Below are 22,559 nucleotides of genomic sequence, written 5' to 3'. Positions count from 1 at the left end.
TTAAGGGAATGCATAGTTACTGGCACCTACTTAGTGCAGGCATTTACATGCATCTCTTCATGTAATCCTTCTGATATCCAGTGACAGCAAAGCTAGCAGCCTTCGTCCACAGCTGGTACTGAGGTGGGAGCAGAGAGGTGACTTGGCCAGGGTCCCTTTGCCAGTCGGTGACCAGAGCAGAAGCCCCCAGGTCTGTGGACAGCCCAGGCTTTGCTGCCCAGCACACCCCCAGCAGTGCACACAGGCAGCTGGGCTCACACTGTGGCTGCTTGGGGCTGAGGATGGGGAGAGGGGCTTGGCAAACTACTATACCCGGTCACACAGGCTGGGGAAGACTTGCTACCCTGGAAAGGTTCTTGGACAGGTGGGCTTTTAGGGGAAGGGTTCAGGGAAATATGGCCTTGGCAGAGCAAGAGGCCAGGAGGCTGCAGGGAGTCCCAGAGCCTCCAGGAAAAGACAAGACCACTCCTCCCTGCCGGCCGTGCTGTGTCCCAGCTTGGATGGGTTCAGGGCACATGGCATTCCGGCCCTCCACATCCCTGACCAGCCAGGTTGGAAGCTCTGCTCTCCTGAGGCAGAAACTTGCCTTCTCACACAGCCATGAGGCAGAGGGGGCAGTGGGGCCAGGATGGGAGTCACAGGCAGGGGTCCAAGTCAAACTTGGCCCCTGTGGTGTCTTAACTGAGTCACTTCCCCTCTCTGAGACTTGGCTTCTCCTCATCCACATGGTCCCGGTGATCCCAGTCCCTCTCTGCCCTTCCTGCATGAACAATGGGAAGAGGTCCAGCATAGTGAGAAGCTGAAGGGCTGCAGGGACCCCCACAGGAGCCCAGAGTCTGTGGGTTATGTGTATGTGATGGGGTCTCCCCTTCCTCTGTGCCATGCGCAGGGAATCAGATGGTGAGCCTGCAGGGACCCAAGAGGGAGGGATTCCCTGTGACCTCAGCAGCACCAGTGCTGGGAGTGGCCATGCATGCCCCCAGGTCTCTTGGTGTCACTATCCACCCTCACCCTGCACCCCACCCACCCTGCAGGGATACATAGCATCATCAGAGCTCGCTCTGCATTGTAACAACCCACACCAGGCATTCTGCGCACAGCGGCCCCAATGAAGGGTAACATCTGGAGCATGAAGCAACTGCTGGGTTGCTGATATTTGGGCTGCTAAGTAAACATTTTGATGACTGTTTTCATCCCTGACTTTCTATTGAGTGATTTGCGGAGTTGGGAGTCTCAGAATGTGAGATGTGATCTAGCAGCGCCCTTGGAGCTAAGATGCCAAGAAGCTGTTCCCAGGAAAAGCTGCCCCGGAGCAAGAAGACATGCGGAATGACCCAAAGGGTTAGCTTGGGACTCAGTGCCTTCTGCAGAAAAGCTGGGGCCTGCAGACAAAGAGTTGCTTTGAAAAAATTAAAGATTAAAATTCTTTCCCCATTTCTTGTCAGCCTCTGCAACTATTCTCATTTCCAGATTATAAACTCCAGGTGCAGAAACTGCCTGTTTGCCATCTCCATAATGGGCCATGGCCCTCAGGCCTTGGAGCTGGGGAAGCCTCTAAACCAGATGATACAAAATAGAATAGTGGCTTCGCATGCATGGCCGTAAATGATCTGTTTTCCTCTCCATGCAAAAGCCAGTGCCTCACTGCTTGTCAGCCGATCAAAACACTCTTGCCCCTGTTTTCAGCAGAGTCTTGGCCTCAATCTAGAGCGCTCCAAAATAAATAAATAAATAGCAAAGCCATTCCTATGTTCCTAAAACATGTTCAGGGTGCGGCTAGTGCTTGCTTCCCTCTTCCCCATGGTTTCACATCAACAAGGAGACCTTACAATCTAAAACCAAATTAAAAAGAGGAGAGAGACAGAGGTGATGTACTATGAACAGCGTTCACATCTACTTGCACAGCTGACACTGTCAGAAATACTGAGTACAGACAACAGCATCATCATTAGGAAAATGATGATTAAAACAAGATGCCAGGACACACCAATTAGTATGTCTTCAACAAGCAATCAAAACTTGATGATGGCAAGGGTGCAGAGCAACCACCACTCTCACCCTTGCTGGTGGGAATGCAAACGTGGCACTGCCACTTTGGAAGGAAGTTTGGCAGTTTCGGGGAAAGTTAAACATACCCCCAGGAATTCCACCCCTAGCTATTCATCCTAGAGAAATGAAAACTTATGCTCCTACAAAAACCTATACATGAATGTTTCTAGAAGCTCTGTTCATCACTGCCAAAACCTGGAAAAAACATAAATGCCCCTCACAGAATGAATGAATAAATGAACTCAGGTCCATCATCCATCCATACAGCAGAATCCCTCTCTACAGTACAAAGGAACACACGGCTAACACCCACAGCACCCTGGCTGCATCTCAAAGGCCTTCTGTCAGCTGACAGAAGCCAACCCCAAGAGGCTACCCACTGTCATATTCCACTTAGATGACATTTTGGAAAAGGCAAAATTGTTAAGGAGAGAAAATAAGATCAGTGGTTGCCAGGGACGGGGGATAAGGGAATGACTACAAAGGCAGGATGGAATTTTGCGGGGGATAGAAATGCCCTGTATCTTGAAAGTGGTCAAGGAGGAGTGTGTGGGCTTTGGAGTCAGCTGCACAGAACTTGCTATTTAGTAGCAGTTCTGAGCTATGGAGCTGCTCTGAGGCTCTTTTCAGCAGCCATCAAATACTGCTAGTATTTGCTGCCTCATGGTGTGTTGCTGTGAAGATAAAGAGAGATGATACAGAGATGAAAATGCAGAGCCACTATGAAGTAAGCTTTCAGGAGGAGGAGTTACTTGGTGGTGGTCACATGACTGTCTACATTTGTCCAAAGTGTGCACTAAAAAAAGTAAATTATTTTTATGTAAATTGTATTTCAGTAAACCTGACTTTAAGAAAACATGTACCGAGGTGGAAAGAGAACTAATGGAAAAGCCAGAGGTGGGGATTTTAGTCCCTTGGCTTCAGCTTTTATCCTGTACAGTGGGGATAGAAATCTCTATTTAATCAAAGTAGTGACTTCCCTCCCTGAGAGCTCACTTTATAGTAGCTCTGCATTTTTACCTCTGTATCATCTCTCTTTATCTCCACAGCAACACCCCACGAGGTGGTAAACAGTAGTATTTCACAGGTGCTGGAAAGAGCCTCAGAGTGGTTCCATAGCTTCCCACGGGGCCACCAGCCAAGTTCTGTGCATCTGACTCCAAAGTCCACATGCTCCACCTTAACCACACTTCCTCTTTCCTCAGGATGCCACCAGCTGGGGACAGGTCAAGGCTCCTGTCCACAGAAACCACCCTCAGATAAGAACTCACTCAGGGCCTTTCCTTGGCCTCAGCCTCCACGTTGGTCAAGTGGGGAGACTGTCCTTTAAGTTCTCATCCACTTTTGCATCCAATTAAAAATACTATGTTTATTATTGATTGTTACATCAAACTGGTTGAACTAATAGACAAGGTAGGTCAATTACAAAAAGTAAAAGTATACCCAAAAGAATTGAAAGTGGGGACACAAGCAGACACGTGTACACCCATGTTCCTAATAGCATTATTCTCAATGGCCAGAGGGTGGAGACAAGCCAGTGTCCAATGATAGATGAATGTGTAATCAATGAAATGGAATATTATTCAACCTTTAAAAGGAAGACTATTCTGGCACATGCTACGACATGGATGAACCCTGAGAGAATTACACAAAGTGAACTAACCAGTCACAAAAGGACAAATGCTGTGTGATCCATTGATATAAGGTCCCTGGAGCAGTCAAATTCATAGAGCCAGAAAGGAGAATGGTGGTTCCCAGAGACTGGGGAGAGGGGTGCATGGGGAGGTAGCGTTTAATGGGCACAGAGTTTCAGTTTTGCAAGATGAAAAGGTAATGGAGCTGGATAGTGCTGATGGTTGTACAACAACGTGAATATACTCAATGCCACTGAACTATACATTTAAAAATGGTTACGATGGTGAATCCTATGTTATGTTACTTATAGATTGTGGTATGTACTACAATTACAAATTTATAAATAAAATCAATAAATAGATAAAAGATAAAGGAAGAGAAAATAATTCATCCAGTTTAATGACCACGATAAAATCATAACGATAATAGCATCTATTGAGTGCTAGCTCCGCACTAGGCCCCCTGCCAAAGGCTGTGCCCACCTAACGTGATTTAATTCTCCCAAAAGCCCATGGCACAGGAACTGTCATGACCCCACACACTCCCACCCCCAGGTGGAGATGAGATGGAGGCATGGTGCGTTTGCGCAGCATCCCTGGGCGTGCTCACGCAGCTGGTGTTCTCAGGAGTGAGAATTCCCTTCCGGGCCAAGGCTTCAGTAAACATTTGCCACATGATGGCATTGTATTGGAGGGATTATGGGATGCCAATTACAGAAGCTCTGTGTTCCACACCTGGGTTAGTTCCGGGCAGGGAGGAACACTATTGTAAACAAAGGGGACACAGATGAGACCCAGTGACAAGATCAGAGAAATCAGGAGATAGAAGTAGCTTGGAGGACATAAGACCCTGAGAATTTGCAGAAACTGGGCAAGAGCATTGGAGCTCCTGCAGGATGTGGTAAAGGGCCCCCAAAGCACAGTCTATATAACGTACAAAGCAAAGGAGGGAAGTGTAGGTGAGGGGACTCATGTCAGTGGAATGACAGCCTCCAGGCTTTCCTGTGGGCCTTTGGGGAAAGAGCTGATTGAAGGACCAGTGCTCTGAGACTCCCTTTGAGATGCTTCGCCTGCTGATGGCCAGCCTTGGGGTGGTGCTGGGAGGTGAACCTTCAGCCTAAAACCTGCCCTCCTGGAGAAACTGTTCTGAAAGCAGTGGTTCTAAAACTTCAGCATGCATCAGCATCACCTGAACAGATTGTTAAAACCAGATTTCTGAACCCCAGCCCCAGAGTTTACAAGTCAGTAAGTCTGGGGTGGGTCTCAGGAATTTATACCTCTGAAGAGTTCCCAGGAGGTGAGGAGGCAGCTGGTTCAGGGACCACACCTGGAGGACCACCACCTGAGGAGAAGCCTTGGAGAGGGACTTTGGAAGCAGAAGAATCCTATCATCTAGATTTTACCTAGCATTACTGCAAGCCCTGATCACCCCTCACCCTCACCTCTCAGCCCAGAGAGTAGACCAAGAGGACAAAAACAAAAAGCACAGTGTGAAAGGCTAAAGTGTCTCAGGCAAAGCTGGAGTTTAGCCTTGTTGGGAGCTTAGTGTGTGGCAGGCCAGCTGCACTTTTGCGTTTTCAGCCTGCATGATGACTCCAAGACGTGGACATTAGGGATACCATTTTCAGATGAGGAAACTGAGGCTGGGAGCAGGAGCCTGCAACTCACTGAGGTCCAGATCTGTCTGCCTCCAAAACCTCTCCACCACTGTCCCTCTGAGGTTGTCTAGCTCCTCCAAAACAGGAGCCCCTCCTCTCCCCACTCTCCACTGTGGGGAAAGTCCTTGCCCACATCGGTGATGTATTAACTGACAGCAGGAGCTCTGGTGTGTATGCGTGTGGGGTGTGAAGGGGACAGGAGGGACACTGGATGTTACAATAGGTCCCTGTGCCTCTGCCCCTGCTGGCTCCAAAGTCCCCATGCTGCAAGCCCCAACACTGAAAGCTCTGAACACTGAGTGTGTGATCTCCTTCTCTGCCTGCTGTCTCAGAGTGGCTATGGCCAGGCCCCACCCTCTTCTCCATGGTCACCCTGAGAGCCCTGTCCATAGACATTCTGCTCCCTCCACCTCCCACTTCCCTCTCCTCACCTCCCAGACCTCACCTCCCCCTGGGGCAAAAACCAGGTGAGCGTGGCTGTCTGTGGAGGAGGAAATGGAGACGTGGCAGGGGCTGTGAGCCCTGTAGCATGTGCTTTCTGGGGCTGCACGGGCCGGCTAGGTCTATAGTGCATTTCATGAGAGACCTCTGATCTCCTCCAGAGTTGCCAGTGGACTGATTTCGGACTCACGGCAACCCTTCCCTGAGTCTCCAGTCCACTCTGAAGATTTCAAACTTGCCAGCCGCCACAATTCTGTGAACCAGTACCTTAAAATAAATGTCTCTCTGCCTACACACATGCACACATCCTATTGTTCTGTTTCTCTGGAGAGCCTCGGCGGATACAGCATGGCTGTCCTGGATAAAGCCCTTCACCCGCCAGACCTGTCCACATTTCCCATCAGCGTTTATTGAACCAGTACCACTTGGCATGCACAGCGTTAAACTTTGCCTTCTTAGAAGCATGAGGCAAAGCAGGAGCCATATTTGGGGTTGTGGATAAACCCCACACCTTCAATCCGTCTCCCCCACTGAGAATAAATTGAGCAAAGACTGAGCATGATACGGTAGACAGAGGGCCCCCAAGAGAAAGAGGTCTTCAGTGTCATGCCAGAAGTGGGGTGAAGGCCTCTTGCCCCTCACTGTTCCTCCGGGAGGCCACTGCTGCTCAGAAAGAGCATTTCATGGAAATCTTGGTCTGATCTGCACAGGCAAGGCCCACCCACTAGAAAGCTGGAACAGGACTGTCACAGGGGCCTTGTCACTGCCACAGCCACAAGCCTCAAGCCCTGGCACGCTTGGGAACAGGAGAGTGACATCAGAGTGCTTCAAATGTGCAGGAGATTGGTGCAATCTCCCACGCTAGAAGACAGACATCGTGGGCAGGCAAAATTGGAACCTGGCATCAAGTCCTGCATTCCGGCTCCTGCTCCTCATGCCATGAGCTGTGGAATCTCAGAAGTGACTCTCCACAGTGCCAATCCTCATCTGAAAAAATGTGCTGCTGGGAGACACCAAGAGATGGCCTGTCGAGAAGCAGGTCACAGGAGGGGCTTTGTAATGGACAACGCATCCCCTCCTCGGAGGCCGTTTCAAGAGCTGGGGCACAGGACCGTAGGAGAACAAATGTGCGTGGGGCCATGGAGGACAGGCGCACCCGTGGGGATGGAAGGGCTACTCAGAGAAGGCCAGGCAGGAAGCAAGCTGGAGGCAGACATGCAGCAAACAGGCCAAGGTGACCTGGGGGCCGTGGGACAAGATGTCACCTGAAGTCATGTGGGACCAGAAAAGGGAGGCCAGCATGGTTAGACCTGGCATTCTGGGTAATGGGGAGACCCTGGAAGTACTAAGCAGGAAAATGGCCCAGGAAACACCATTCTAGAAAGGTTGTCCTGGCTGGCAGTAAACCAAGCCTGGAACAGGAAAGAGAAGAAGAAAGAACAGCCAGGAGGTATGGGGCCATGATCACTCTGGTTAGAGGGATTGCCTTAGAAACAGAAAGAAGGCGGGACCCTGGAGATAACCCAATGAGATGTGCATCTGACTCCAAAAAGTCACACGTGCATCTTTGTTAGATGCACACCTGCACATCAGATGCCTGGTGAGCTTAGAAACAGAGCAGCCATCGCCCACCCAGGCCACTCACCAGATCACCTTGGAGGCCGGGTTCCCCAACATTGTGACTTACTTCTGAGTGGCGCCATGTGTAAGTGTTGGCTACAAGGTCTAAGGTGATTGCAACATGTCCCCAGGTGAGGCCAGGGGCCAGGAAGACACGGGAGGCTAAGACCCCCAGAGCTCTGTGATGCCCAGAGATGTGGGTGGCTCATAGAACATCACAAAGCAGGTCGGGAAGGGAGCTGGGAGCCCCTGCTAGGTCTCTACTGCTTCATGGCAGGGCCTGCTGTCCAGAGCCCTGACATTAGCTCCTAAGTTACCTGTGAGCTGGGTGAGACCTGAGTGTTCCAGGCCCACCTCAAGTAGCTCCATGTATCTAGGAGTGGGCCTGTTAGCCTGGGCTGTGTGACAACCTCTGGCCTTGACTCGCTGGTAAGCACCACCACCACCCTGAACCTAGTCCCTCTGGCCAGTCTGACCCCTCCTGAGCTCCAAGGCCAGGCCAACCCAGAGCAGCATCACATAGATCAGATTCAAATCCCAGCTCCACCTCTTCCTAACCTGTAACCTTAGCGACTCAGGCTCCCTCAACCTCAATGTCTCCAGCTGTAAAATGGGAACAATATCGTCCTTGCAACATTGCAGAAAGAATTAAGCAAGCCAACATATGTGAGAGGGTGTCCAGTACACGCTAGATGCCCACAGAGTGCGCACTGCATGGCCTCTTCTGCATTCTGCACCTTGCTGCCTCGAAGCTCTTAAAATCTGCACTTCCCTTGGGAGCTTCAGCCCACATGGCCTTTGTAAGTGTGCTCTGGGGCCTCCATCCATCTTTGGGGTTCAGCCCTGAGGTCTGAGTCAGCTGCCCTAGTCCCAGCCTAGACCCTTCCTTTTGCCTTCATCACCTCCCCCTGGGCTGGCCGCTGAGTCTGTCCAATCTCGGGTCTCCTCACAAGGAGCTGGTTTGTTGGATGTCAGGACAGGGCCGTAGAGATGTGGGCCTGAGCATGGCCAGACAGGGCTGCATGTGAGGATTTGGCCCTGGCGAGGACACAATGTGGAGACACGAGCAGGAGGGCTGCCTCCAAGACCAAGCCTGTGTTGGGGGAATGCCACATCAGGGCCAGGTGGAGTCAGGGGCAGCCTTGCAGACAGCAGGTGGGAGAGCAAGGAGTGGGCCACTCAGGAGGTTCCCTGTGGGCCCTGCATGGCCAGCACCTCCTCAAGGGAGTGCCAGGAGCAGGCGCAGCTGCTGGACTCACGATAACTCCAGCAATCACCTCGGTGCTGCCCTAGACATCACCAATCAGCGAGTGTCCCCACTTCTTACCTGGGCCAAGGGCTGAGTGTGCCTGCTGGCAGAGAATGGCAGGGCCCAGGGCCCTACACCTGCTTCAAAGAACCCACGAGGAGACTGAGGCAATGCAGGTGTTTTCCAGAAGTTCGGGGGATCCCCTGAAGACTAAGATGGAGACTCCCATTGGAAGGAACTAGGCAGGTCAGCAAACCTTCCATGGCTCTCAAAACTTCCTCTTTCTGATTCCAGTCCTCACTGGGCTCCTGGTCAGCACACACCTCTATGGTTTTTGCAACAGCAACGGAATACAGGAACTCACAGTGTCCTGTGGAAGGGGCTGGTTCTGTATCTCGGTATGTGTACCTACTTCCACATTGCCAAAAATGGCCAGGGAGCAGTTCCCCTGGCTAGACCCCTACAGTTTGGCTATGGTTGAGCTATCATGATGGGGACAAAGACCTGAGTTGGAGACAGCACAGGTTACAAGAAGCCCCAGTCCCTGTGGAAAGGTGGTGAGCCTCTCTAAACTGGGAGCCGATCAGGGCTCGGTCTCCACTGAAATGTAAGAAAGTGTTCCCTTAGGTAAGAAAGGCCATGGAAAAGTGACCATCTACTAACAGAGACATCAATGTTCTCTACTCTTAGAAAACCTGTAAGGTAGGCATTACTATTCCCACTGTACAGATGGGTAAAGCGAGACTCAGAAAACAAGTAATGTATCTGAAATCAAACAGCTGACAAGCATCAGAATCAAGGTCAAACCCAGGTTCCCTCTTCCAGCACTCAAGGTTGGCTTCAGGCAGTGGTCAGTGGTGGTGGAATATGCCATGGTACTGGCTGAAGCCTGCAGTGTTGCAGGGAGTCCCTGGCTGGATTTGCACAGTTGTTGCTGACCCCCAGCCATAGGAGATCCAAGCCAGACCTGCTGTCTGCCCGCAGCTCACACAACAAGCTGGGAGGCCCAAAACAAGACTCTGTGGTTGCACTGTTGCCCCAGAGAAAAGCAGATCCCTGGGAGCCTCAAGGATAAGGGTTCATTAGCCTCGGACAACGTGGACACTCCTTGGCCAGCATTCCCTCCACAGATACCAGCACACTCAGTGTCAGTCACTTGTCCTCCAGGCAAAGCCACTGGGGCTACTGCTCTACCTGGCATGTTCCGTGTAGTGGGTCTCTGGATTATTAAACATGCAAGGAGCAGGATCACCCTCTGTCCACACCCTGGACTTCAAAGCTCAGGGGGAGCAGGGGGCCAGCAAGGAAGCCGATGCAGTGGGACAGTCATTGGGCAGGGTGGTGGTGGCTGTGGGGCAAGAGGAGGCTTATGGCCCAGCCTGGGGAGGGTGGAGAAGTCTGGGAGGGCTTCTTAGGACATATGGTGCCAGTGGTGGACACTGAAGAGTAAGGATGGACCCTGGCAGTAAGTGGACAGGCACCCCGGGCAGCGTGAGTGAGTGTCTGGCAAATGGCACAGGTGTCCAAGAAAAAGCAGGGACAGGGGCTCAGGGGTTGAGTGAGTGCATGGTGAGAGGGCCCTGCAGAGAGTCCGGAGTGGCAAGCTGATGGACATGGACATGGTGCTTGTCTCACGGAGCGGTCCTGGGAATCACTGTGGGGCTCTCAGCAGAGAGTGACAGGAGCAGCTGGCAGCTGCCTGTCACTGGTAATTCTGCCACCAGGAGCTCACAGCCTCCTGGGAGACGAGACGGGTAAAGGGATGCTCTAATACGTGGGGGTGGAGGAGGCTAGGGGGTGGTGGAAGAGGTGTCACAGAAGCAGGGGCTTTGAAGAGGGAGTAGGAGGGAAGTAGAAATAAGCTACCCAGTGGGCAGGTTAGAGAAAAGAGGAGGGAGAAACAAAGCCACAGGAGAGGCTGGGCTTAACTAGACCTGGCTTTGTCCAACTAGGAGGGATATGAGCAGGAACAGGGCAGAAAGCTTAGCCAGGGACTCTATTAGGAATGTCTCCAGACTCTGAGCAGCCCCCATCCGATTCCTCACCCTCCAAACTCCCAGAGAAGGAAAATGACAGGGAAACTTTGCAGGATCCTTTATATCTCACGTGCTAAGGTAAGAAAGATTTTGACACATTTCCAGATGGCTTGGTTTGGTCACACAATCATCCCATTTAGCTTATTAAATTTCAAGAATAATTTGGTCAGAATAAACACACAAAAATCACAAGTGAAGCTTTGAAACATATCTGGAAGTATGCATGCCTGGCTCCTCAGGAATTAAAGATCTCTTAGTTCTCCGGAATCATCAAAGCACAAAAAAGTGAGGGCACAAACCACCTACGTCACAGATAGAGTGACTCATTTTCTTGAGTTCCCTGTCCTCTCCTGTGCCAGGCCAACCTGGACCCAGAAAACTCTGCTTTTAGGTTAAAGAGAAAAAGAGACACTTTCAGATACAGCTTGGCTCCTGATGCTTTTCACCTAAGAGAAGAGCAAGGAAATATACTGCTAGCCACTGGAAGTGGGGGCTTCGGCCTCCAAGCTGAGTCTCTTTGCTTTTCTGTGACTCAGTTTCCCACCTGTAACATGAAGCGTTTAGAATAGATGCTCCTTAAAGAGGTGTCTGCCAGTGAAGTTCGGCTGTTCAAATTTGCCCAGGTTCACAAGCTTCAGATTTCTCCTCTGAGAGCTGAATATTTGTTTAACCAGAATGAGTCTCCCACAAGCAGGCAGACCTCTTAATGTACCAGGAATAATTTTCTTAATTATTCAAAGTGCTGAAGGAGGTGGGAGGATGGCATCTGAATAGAACAGAAAGGGGTCAAGGGGCCTAAGAATGCCACTTGCTTGGGTGACACAGGTCCTCTGGGCCTGCCCTTTATGAGGCTGGTAGGCCAGAGTGGGCCCGGCACCAACACCTCTGCTTGCTCATCTGTCCCCTGGCTGCACCATAGCAAGTCTCTGCCTGCAGGCTCCCCTCCACCTCCCATCCACCCCACACTGTCAGACTTTACAGCACAACTCCAGCATGTCCCTCCCCTGAGCAAACGTCCTCCGCAGCTCCCATGTTCTCTGGGAAACTTCCCAAGCTTGTGGCCCTGATGATAGGACTCAACCCCCTCCTTGCCTAATTCCTCCCTGCACCCTCAGTGGGGTTAAGCTGAATCCACTGATCACTCACACCATAACCCCTCTGCCTTCAGTCAGGCCACCTCCTCTGCCTGGAAATCTCCCCCTTCAGCACCACGGTCCAAACATGCCACCTTCCAGACACAGCTCATGGCTGCCCCCCTCAACACAAGAAGCAACCCTGCTCCTCTCCACTTTCAAACTGCTCCCACTATTGGGCCATCCTGCCATTAGAAGGCAGCCATCACCAGCAGGCGACAGCCCCTTCCAGTTTTCAAGGCTGCGTCAAGATACGATCTCAGTAATTACAATGGAACAGTGAGGCAGACAGCAGGCAGCAGGGCTTTGATTGTCCCATGTACAGGAGAAAAGAGAAGTTAGGCAGTGAAAGCCCTTGGCTGGCACAGTCAGGCAGGCTGCACAAGGGTTGGCCTGCATTAATTCCCAAATCAATCATTTTCCCCAGTGCCTACTGCCTATAACAACTGCAGCTCCCATCCCGTTCCTCCTTAATGTCATTGTTATTCATGAATACGCTGTCTTTCTCACTCTTGTATTTCCTCAATTCAAAGTCTCTATCAATTATAAAATGCCACAGTCATTTAATTAAAGCACTTTGGGAGGGAAAATCATCACATTAAATACACACTTCAAAAATGAGATGATTCAGACACTTGCAATTGTGTGAGGAAGGAAGTGTTTTGTGGAACAAAGGCAGTCTTCCAGGGTGGTGATTGTGAGGATCCCGCCCACTGGCAGAGGTATAGACTCACCTAGGGGCACTGTCCCGCCCTTCTGTTCCTGTCACTCCGATAGGGTAAAGGTGTCCTGGCCCACAGGCCCACAGGTGTGTGAGGCTAAAAGGAAATACAAGAATCTGTGATCTGACAGCAGGGCAGCGCCCTGGGCTTTTCCCCTTTTGAATATCTGGGCATTTGCCACCCTGATCTGCCTGGCCATTCAATCGCCGTACACACCCCTCGAAGGCTGAGACCACGTGGAGCTGCTATGCATACATTGGACATGCAGGCTTGGTTCCTGGGTGGCTTAGGAGCCTGTGCCCTGAGGCTCACACCCCCCATCCTGGGCTTCATCACCCTTTTAATTGCTACCCTCCTCCTTCTCCTAAAGAACAGGCATTCTCAGGACAGAGACTCTGGGAACAAACAGCTGCAGGGGTGCTCGACCCTGCCTCTGTTATAGCATCTGCCACCCTGCAGCCTTCTGCACACAGGGCCACTCTCCCTGGATTCTGTCCACAGTTGATCAGTGGGTTCCTGGCAGCGTGTTTCAACGTTACTAATTGCTCACATGTTTTGGCCATCCTCCACACAATTTCTTTATGTGTACATACCTTTATCTTTGACTACATTTCCCTTTCTAGTTTGTGCTTATCCTTTTAAAAGTCGATATTAGAGCGCTACTGAGAAATTTTCTTATTATTACAAGGAAAACACAAAAATCAACAAATATTTCTCTTTATGCCTACTAATTTTCACATCCAAGTGATGGCAGCAGCAGGAAGTCTGGTACGGCCACTGCCATCATGCCAGCCACTGCAGGGAGGGCAAAGGGAGGAGGCAGACAGCCCCCCAGCTCCAGCAGCCCGCTACGCTGGGGGCTGCCATGATGGAGCCAGGCCGGGTTGCCAGCCGGCCAGCAGGGGAGCAGCGTGACAGGAGAGCAGCATGGTCAGGCAGAGAGGGGTGCCAGTGTGGAGCTAGGGTCAGGCTTAGGGGCCAGGGTGGAAAGTGGGAGTGGTGCCCACTTTGGGGACCCAGCCAGCCCACACCAAGGGTGCTGGGCTCCTGCGCCTTGGGAGGAGGCTTTGCACAGGACACCCAGGGCAATGTCTCAGTCTGCCACCCTAAGTCAGGGTGACTACCGAGCCTGCCACTTCCTACATCCAGCCCGGACCCTTGATTAGCTCTGCCCCAGTGGGTCCTGACAGCCTTGGCAACAGGGGGAGCTCCTGTTGATGTTGCCCCTGTCCCAAATTCTGGCCAGGACCCAGTGAGGATCAGGAGCCCCTGCCTCAGGCTGTGATGAGGGGAAGGGGTTGAAGGCCACTTGCACTGGCCTTCAGGTGTCCCTTGGCATGAACAGCCAGGGCACCATGGAAGGCAGCAGGGGGCAGATAGGCTCCTGGGTGGAGGGGGGAGGGCCCCGGTAAGGTCCCACCTTCAAGCCAAGGAGGGTCTGAAGGCTGGGGGCTGGGCTACCAGACCCACAAACCAGAGTGGGGACTTGTGTTGTCTTTTTCAGGCTGCTCATGGCCACCTATGGCCCAGTTGGCTCTCATTTCCTCCCCTCTGAGGTCCATAAAAACCCTGGGTTCAGCCAGAACAGAGCAGAGGATGGAGAGACAACTGGATGACCAGCTGCAGGGAGGAACTACTCTCTGCTGAGAGCTGGGAAGATTATAGGAGGACCAGCTGCAGAGAAGAGCTACCTTCTCCAGGGCCTCCTCTCTGCTGAGAGCTGCAGACGTAGGGACAACCAGCTGCAGAGAGGACATATCCCCTCTGCTGAGAGCTGAGTGCTCATCAGGACAACCTGCCTATAGAGAGAAGCTACCCACTAGGTCTCCTCTTAGCTGTTCTAACACTTAATAAAGCTCCTCTTCATCTTGCTCACCCTCCACATGACTGCATCCCTCATTCTTACTGGATGCAGGACAAGAACTCAGGCAAAGGTGCCACTGGCCACAGAGGTTTCTGGCCAGAAAAAGCAACACCCCAAACATCCCATATCACAAGTATATTTTGCTTGTAATTAATGTGAAAATGATTTGATTGCATTAAACATCCATCATATCATAAACATGTTCTACATTGCCCTTTCCCTTAAAGTATCAGACCTAGTGACCATGGAGCATCCTCTTGATGGATCACCCATAATTGACTGTCACTCTGTAATAACTGGATGCTCAGATTGTCTCCACTGCTGTCATGGGCAATGCTGAGGGGAAGGATCCCTGCTGCAATGATTTTGTTTCCTATGAATTCTCAAAAGAAGAATTAATCATTCAGCCAAGAGGGAAGAACCACTGTCATACTCCTGCCAAATATTCACTATTCCTTTCTAGAAGTGTAGCTTCTTCAGCCCTTTAGTGGTAGTGTGGTCTAATGCAAGTGCACAGGCTTTAAAATCAGGTGGAACTAGGATCAAATCCCAGCTCAGTCACTCACTCTTCAAGGGCAAAGAACCTTACGTCTCTGAGTCTCCATTTTCTCATCTGTAAAATGGGAATAATGAAACTTATCTCATCTTGAGGATTAAGTGACTTTGCAAGTACAAGTCCCTGGTTTATTTAGGTACTAAACCCATTATTATTAGCTTGTATATTTTCTTTCTCCTTGGAATTATTTGGTTCAAGTGGCTTTTCACTTCTCCTACCTCTCATCCATCTCAAACTCTATTCCCATGAAAGCCTCTGGCCATAAAACAAGAAGTATCATTCCTCTAAAGGCTGCTGTCCAATAGAAATATTAGAAATAGAAAGCCAGGCACAAATTCCAGCCACATGTGTAATTTCAAATTTTCTGGTAGACACATTTTAAAAATAAAAATAAATAGGTTAAATTAATGTTTAAAGTATATTTCACTTAACCCAATATATCCAAAATATTTTCACTATGTAATCAGTATTTTTAGGTACTGAAGTATTTTATAATTTTTTGTTGTTAGTTTGTAACATCTTTAAAATCTGGAGTGTATTTCACACTTACAGTGCATCTCAATTCACATCGGCTACATTTCAAGTATGGCTAGTGGCTTCTGTATTGGATAACAAAGGTCTAGACTTTGATATTTAAGTTTTTAAGGAGTGCAGATACCTCAAAGGGGACTGGCAGCCAAGGGTTTAGGAGATATCATCTATCTGCATTTTGATGGTTTATAGCACTTGGAGGGAGATTACAAATGCAAGCCCCTAATTGTAAATAAAATGGGTAGCAGCTCTAAGGTGTGGCTTTAGGAACTCTGAGAAGTTCATTTTCCTTACCCTCCTACACAAGATATCTTCCTTCTTTCTGCCAGTTGGCCAAGCTGCCTTGCTTGTCTACCATGAAGTTCACTGGAGTGGGGGTGGAGGGTGCCAATCCTTCATTTCTTCACATATTGTCTAACAAGCATCTCCATCTTTGTATGACCAAACTCATATTTCTGAATCACCACCACCTTCCAAATCTGCTTCTACTGCCCTCAAGCCAGCTCAGTAGGTGATAATCTCATTCTTCCTGTTACTCTGGAGTCATCTTTAGCTTCTCTCTTTCTCCCATACTCTATACCTAAAATGTCATCAAATCCTACCCTCAAAAAAGTATCTAGAACCTGACCACTCTGACCACCTGTCATTATCTCAACTATTATCACTTTGGGGCAAGCCACCACCACCTCTAGCCTGGGTTATTGCAAAAGCCTCTGAACTGATAGTCTTGCTTCTTCCTTTGGTCTCCTACAATCTTCACATGACACCTAAAATGATTCTTGTTTAAAATGCTTGCATTTTGAACAAGAATCAGTCCAAATAGCAACAGTCCAAAAATGTATTTTAATGACAATTGACACAATATAAAAATATAAACCACTTAGGGATATGTCTAGTCAAAATATGCACCACTGCTATAAAGAAAATAGTAACATTGTATTTAAATACTTTAGAGAAGACCTAAATAAGTGGAGAGACAGACCCCGTTTATGAATTGGAAAAGTCATTTTCATAAAGATATCACTTCTTTCCAAATTATATTTCCAGACAAATCTGAACATAGATTTTTTTTCTGTTGAAAGCCAATTCTGAAATTTATATGAATGAGTAAAATACCAAGAATTCTCAAGACAGGATGGAAGAAGAAAAGAATGGGGAGGCTCTTTCCAGATACCGAAATTTATTATAAACCTGTGGTTAACAATGTTGTCTAGCATTGTCAAAGGGTTAGACAAATTGACAGAATAGAGAACCAGGAAAGACCCCCATGCACATGACAACTCAACTCACAACAGAGCTATCATGGATCAGTGACTAAAGAATGGCCTATTAGGCTGGGTGTGGTGGCTCATGCCTGTAATCCCAGCACTTTGGGAGGCCGAGGTGGGTGGATCACCTGAGGTCAGGAGTTCAAGACCAGCCTGACCAACACAGTGAAACCCCATCCCTACTAAAAAACCCAAAAATTAGACAGATGTGGTGGCGCACGCCAGTAGTCCCAGCTACTGGAGAGGCTGAGGCAGAGGAATCACTTGAACCTGGGAGGTGGAGGTTGCAGTGAGCCGAGATCACACCACCGCACTCCAGCCTGGGTGACAGAACAAGAATCTGTCTCAAAAAAAAAAAAAAAAAATTAGCCAGGTGTGGTGGCATGTACCTGTAATCTCAGCTACTAGGGAGGCTGAGGCAGGATAATTGCTTGAACCTGGGAGGTGGAGGTTGCAGTGAGCCAAGATCATGCCATTGCACTCCAGCCTGGGTGACAGAGCAAGACTCCATCTAAAAAAAAAAAAAAAAAAAAAGAATGGCCTATTAAATAAATGGTGCCAAGACTCTTGGTTATCCATATGGGAAAAGCAGAATAAAATAAAGTTTCTTCCCACCTCACGCCATACACAAAAGCCATTTCCAGGCAGACTAGAGACTTCAGTGTAAAAAGTAATATTATAACATTTTTTGAAAATAATATGAGAATAATTTTACAACCTTATAGTGGAGAATTTCTTAGATAACACATAACAAGTATAAATCATAAAGCGACAGGTGGATAAACTTATTTGAAACTAAGAAATTCAGTCATTAATAAAAACCACAGGAATATAAGGAGACAAGGCACCAACAAACGAAAAATATTTGTTATATATATACATGACAAAAAGTAGTACCCAGAATATGTATTGAATTATGGCAAATCAATAGGATAAAAGACAGGTAACCCGATGAGAAATGGCCAAAAAATGTGAACAGGAAAAGGGACCCCAAATGGCCAATAAACATATGAAAAAGATGCCCAACCTTAGTAATTTGGTCAATGCAAATTAAAAACATGCTAAGATAGCTTTTCATTTCTACCAGATTGGCAGAAATACAGTACCAGACAATATCAAATGTTGGTGAAGATGTGGAGCAACAGAAACTTTGGTGCATTGCTGAGGGGTGGGTAAAATGAGGCAAAAACTTTGGAAAACAATGTGGTGACATCCAGTAAGGCTGACGATATGTATAACCTATGACCCACCAATTCTATTTCTAGAGTATATACCCAAGATAAATTCTTACACACACGCCCCAAGATGCATGTACAAAAATAGTTCTAGCGGCACTGCTTATAATAGAAAAAAAAATAAACTCTTGAAATACCTCAAATGCCATCAACAGCATCTCAGATAAATATATTGAGGTACACTCATGTAATAGAATACTGTACTGCAGAAAACTTTAATTATCTACAGGTACATGCAACAATATGAAGAAATTTCAGAAACAAACTTCTGAACCAATTAGGCAAATTTTAAAAGAATATTTAATTCCATGTTTACAGAGTTCAACAACTTGCAATCATACATATATAGCGATTTAAATATGGGATGTAAAATTAGAAAAAAAAAGCAAGGGAACAATAAACCCAAAATTCTGGACTGTTGCTGCTTCTGAAGAGGGAAGGTGAAAGATGGGCATGAAGAGGACCTCAGAGATGATGCTGATCTTTAAAAAAATCTAAGGTGTCAGCACACAGGGTTTATGCTGTTTTTATTACTTCTATCTTATTATGGTCTTTCTAAATTTTCTTCTCTTTCCTTCTTTTTTTTTTTTTTTTTGGAGATGGAGTTTCATCGTGTTGTCCAGACTGGTCTTGAACTCCTGACCTCAGGTGATCTGCCCCTCTCGGCCTCCCAAAGTGCTGAGATTACAGGCGTGAACCACTGCGCCTGGCCGAAATTTTCTTTTGTTTCAACACAGAAAATCTTTCCAAGTTCATGAAAGAATAGCCCATGTGCTCAGGCTGGACAGACAGGAAGGGCCTCCCTGACCTGACCCTGTTCCCTACCTCTCTGGCCAGAACCCCAGGCATGCCCCTTACCCGGCTCTGCCACACCAACCTCCACGAGGTCTCCTCCTCCAGACCCTTATCAAGAACACTTCTCAGAAACCCACAGGACTCGGCCTCCCTCACAGGTCCCCTCTCAGAAGACTAGAGCCATCCCCACTCTCCCAAGACCCCCACCCTACCTGCTATTCTCCCACCTGCTGAGCACCGTAGACCCCTGTCCGCTTTGACCAGAGCCTGGCAGGGCGTGGTTTCTCAATACCTATTTGTTAAATAACTAAATGAATGACTATACATAAACTCATATTAAAATTAGTGTGCTCCGTGGAAAGGGTAATGCATAGAGCCCTTAGTTATCAAACCAGCGCCCCCACACTTTAGATGAGTTGGGACAAAGGATCGGTTTAGTGTTCTAGAAGTTTCATTTCAGGGGAAAAGAAGAATCAGTCCTTACCGAGCAGGTGGCTCTGCTTAGGCAGAAAATGCAGGCGTTTCAATGGTTTGCTATAATAATTCAGATGAGGGAAGTGAGCCCAGGGAGGCACCTACTTACCAGAACCCAGTGGAGTAATGACAGGACAGGGATAGACCAGCTCCCTCTGAGGCCCGTTGGAAATGGCCCTCCGACTCTGCCCTCCTCAGAGGCCTATGCGGGAGCTTGGAGGGCGAGCCTCACTGTCCTGTCGGCCTGCTCTCTCCGCCCCCTCGACAACCAGGAAAGCCCGTGTCAGCCCTTCCCAGGGTTCCCTTCATAGCAGGACCCCGAGAAAGGACTTGACCTGCCGTCAGAGGTCGAGGAGTGCTGCTGGAGCCCAGCCTGATTCCCAAACTTCAGCAGTGACACACACTCAGGCAGACCCAGGCCCTGGAGTGGCCCTGACCACATGGGCCCCCCACGCCACACACACTTCCTGCTCCCCAGCTCACCTCCTCTCCCACATTCACAAACCCAAACCAGGCACTGGGTCACATGTGCCCCATAGTCAGCCTCCCAGGAGGCAGCCAGTAGGCCCCACGCTGACAGGCGGTGCCGATATGCCCACCTCTAGGCTGGCCTGGCTGGGCCAAGAGCAAGGTGGCCTACCTGGAGGGGTGGCCGTCAGCGCCTGTAGACATCAGAAGGCATGGGCCCCCTCATCCCCAGCCGCAGCCCCTCAGGCTCGGGGGAAGAGGACCCGGCCCCGCATCGTCAGTCCTCAGCGCCGTTTCACTCTGAATCACTCGAGCTGGGTCTCTGCTCATTTCCTGGAGAAAGCAGAAGTGGAGAGCCGGCAGATGCCTGACTCTGCCCACTCTCCAGCCGACCACGGAGCTGCTGGAGTTCTGGCGGATGACTTGGGTTCTGCAGCAAGGCCCCTTGGGGCTGTGCAGCCTCCGTGGTCAAGCGGTGCTGGTTGGGGCCAAGGACAAAATGGAAAGTACAGCCCAGCCCTAGAAGAGTAGGTCTGGATTCTGTGTCCCCTCTTCACTAGCCGTGTGACCACTGGTGCACACCTCTCCTCTCTGGGCCTCTGGCAAAATGAGAACAATGATGGTGTTTAGGTGAATCTAATCAGAGGTGCGTTTAAGTGCACCCCTGGACATGGCATGGGTTGGGCAGCCCTCACCCCACCAAGCTCAGAGCTGCCCACTTGGATTTCTTCCTCCCCCATCCTCAGATAGAACTTGAACCACCAATGAGGGGAGTCCTCCTGCAGCCAACACTGAGGCAAGGATGAGAGGACATCTAAAACCATAGAATGGAAGTCTCTGAAACTCAGACTCCAAATTCTCATTCCTCTGAGTATATAAACTAGGCTGAATTATCCACGTCACCTATCCATAACGTCATCTCCACAGTACAAACAAGCATGTCCATTCATACACAATCCTGCTTGTGCTCTGTAAAAGGAGAATTTTGCCAAAGAGCAAGGGCACTTGTTAGCGCTAATGCCTGATCCTTGATCCTCAGTGCAGCTCATCGCTTGTCTCTAGCTCACAAAACCAGTGGACCATGCATGACTGACTGAGAGGCAGCAACAACATCACTTGTTATGACATGGAGTAAAGCTCCAAGATTGGTTTAAAGAGGAAAATAACATTTGTCACAAAACCTCAACCTCCACCAATGCAAACTTGTCAGTAGACAGCAGCCAAAATAGGAGATCTATCCAGCTGCACTCCAGTCTGGACAGCAAGAGCGAAGCTCCGTCTCAAAAAAAAAAAAAAGAAAAGAAAAGAAAAGAGAAATTGAAAGGATACATGCAGTGCCAGCCAGGGGAAAGAGAAAACCTTAGAGAATTTGCAGTGAAGTGTTTGTTGTATATGATGAAAACCCCTCGTCATTGTCACCAATGAAATCATAAATAAAATCTACAAGAAGATATTGCCTGAAATCAGAGGCCTATGGTAAGAGCGGATTAGACAGAGGAACTTCCACAGAGGCAGGAAGGGTGACCAGCATGGGACAGGTCAGGACCCCATGCCTGTGAATGCCCAGAGGAAGCGCGGAGAGTCTGTCATAGTGGGATCTCGCAAAGTCTGCTGGAGAGCCCACCTGCACCCAGGTCTCCTACCTTCTACCCACCCCAGCACCTTGCCGGGTAGCCAGCAGCAGGCAGGTAAAGAGCACTAAATTCAGAGCTAGAAACTCAAGGTTGAAATTCTCACTATCTTAACTGAGATAATTGACATCTTATTTGCAGAATGAATGAATGCCTTGTTAGAAGGAACAAATCAAATAATATTTGCAAGAGAGGGTTTTTTTTTTTTGAGACGGAGTCTCGCTGTCGCCCAGGCTGGAGTGCAGTGGCGCGATCTCGGCTCACTGCAGGCTCCGCCCCCCGGGGTTCACGCCATTCTCCTGCCTCAGCCTCCTGAGTAGCTGGGACTACAGGCGCCCACCACCTCGCCTGGCTAATTTTTTGTATTTTTAGTAGAGACGGGGTTTCACCGTGTTAGACAGGATGGTCTCGATCTCCTGACCTCGTGATCCGCCCGTCTCGGCCTCCCAGAGTGCTGGGATTACAGGCGTAAGCCAGCGCACCCGGCCAAGAGAGTTTTTAAATACTGAAAAGGGCTGTGCAAATGCAAGCTATTATTAGTGAGAGAGTTGCCAAAGCTAAGACACTGAAGCAGCCAGGGCAACTATGAACTGCTAATGTAAATGTGTATTTTTGTTAAAGGGCAATGTAAGATTCTCTGATTTTTAAACAATTGCCCCAAAATGGCAGTTTTACTTCTGCACCCAGTTATGGTGGTATAACTGGTATAGGACATACCCTCCCATTGAAAGCAACTACAGAATAGTTCAAATACACAAGATAATTGTTTTCAGGCATTGAATAGCAAGACTGTGATCCTTGAGATAAGGAAAACACACAAGGTGAGCCCCACAATTGCCCTGGAGTTTTTTCTAGTGATGCTTTTTCTGCTATGATGCAGGCAGGTGGGGCCCCAGAGACAGTAGTCTCCCTGAACTGAAAAGGTTTAAGTCAGAGTTCAAAGCTGCTGAAGGCTCTGGTATGTTCAGGGCAGGTTCCTGAGGAGAGTGTGCCTTGTGGGAACTCATTGTGTGTGCCCTTGGCCAAGGATTCCTATGTGTGCACAGGGTGAGACTCCAAGAGACCCAGCAGAGGTCACCTGACCCAAGGCCGAGCACTGAAGGAGGTAACAGAGAATGTGCAGTGCTTGGAATGTTGCAGTCGCATCCCATGGAGTGTGGAGAGACCTTGCTGAGCATTGTGAGACTTCACTTTA

General features: G+C 49.1%; 1 protein-coding gene across 3 annotated transcripts in view; it reads right to left on the bottom strand.

Annotated features, from left to right (window-relative positions):
- Nucleotides 1-20,400, bottom strand: part of WDFY4 (WDFY family member 4) — a 300,371-nt gene extending 279,971 nt beyond the window's left edge. The window contains exon 1 of one of the 3 annotated variants that reach the window (XM_034930476.3): nucleotides 19,906-20,400. The gene's annotated coding sequence lies outside the window, so the exon portion shown is untranslated. Of the gene's footprint in view, nucleotides 1-19,374; nucleotides 19,865-19,905 lie in introns of those variants that run through there. The other 2 variants (XM_057298884.2, XM_057298885.2) reach the window with 2 other exon arrangements.
- Between the last annotated feature and the right edge of the window lie 2,159 nt (nucleotides 20,401-22,559).

This window comes from Pan paniscus, chromosome 8, assembly GCF_029289425.2.
Source record: "Pan paniscus chromosome 8, NHGRI_mPanPan1-v2.0_pri, whole genome shotgun sequence".
NCBI classification, from domain to species: Eukaryota; Metazoa; Chordata; class Mammalia; order Primates; family Hominidae; genus Pan; species Pan paniscus.
Note: the sequence above shows the minus strand (reverse complement) of the source record. Positions and strands in the feature narration are given on the sequence as shown.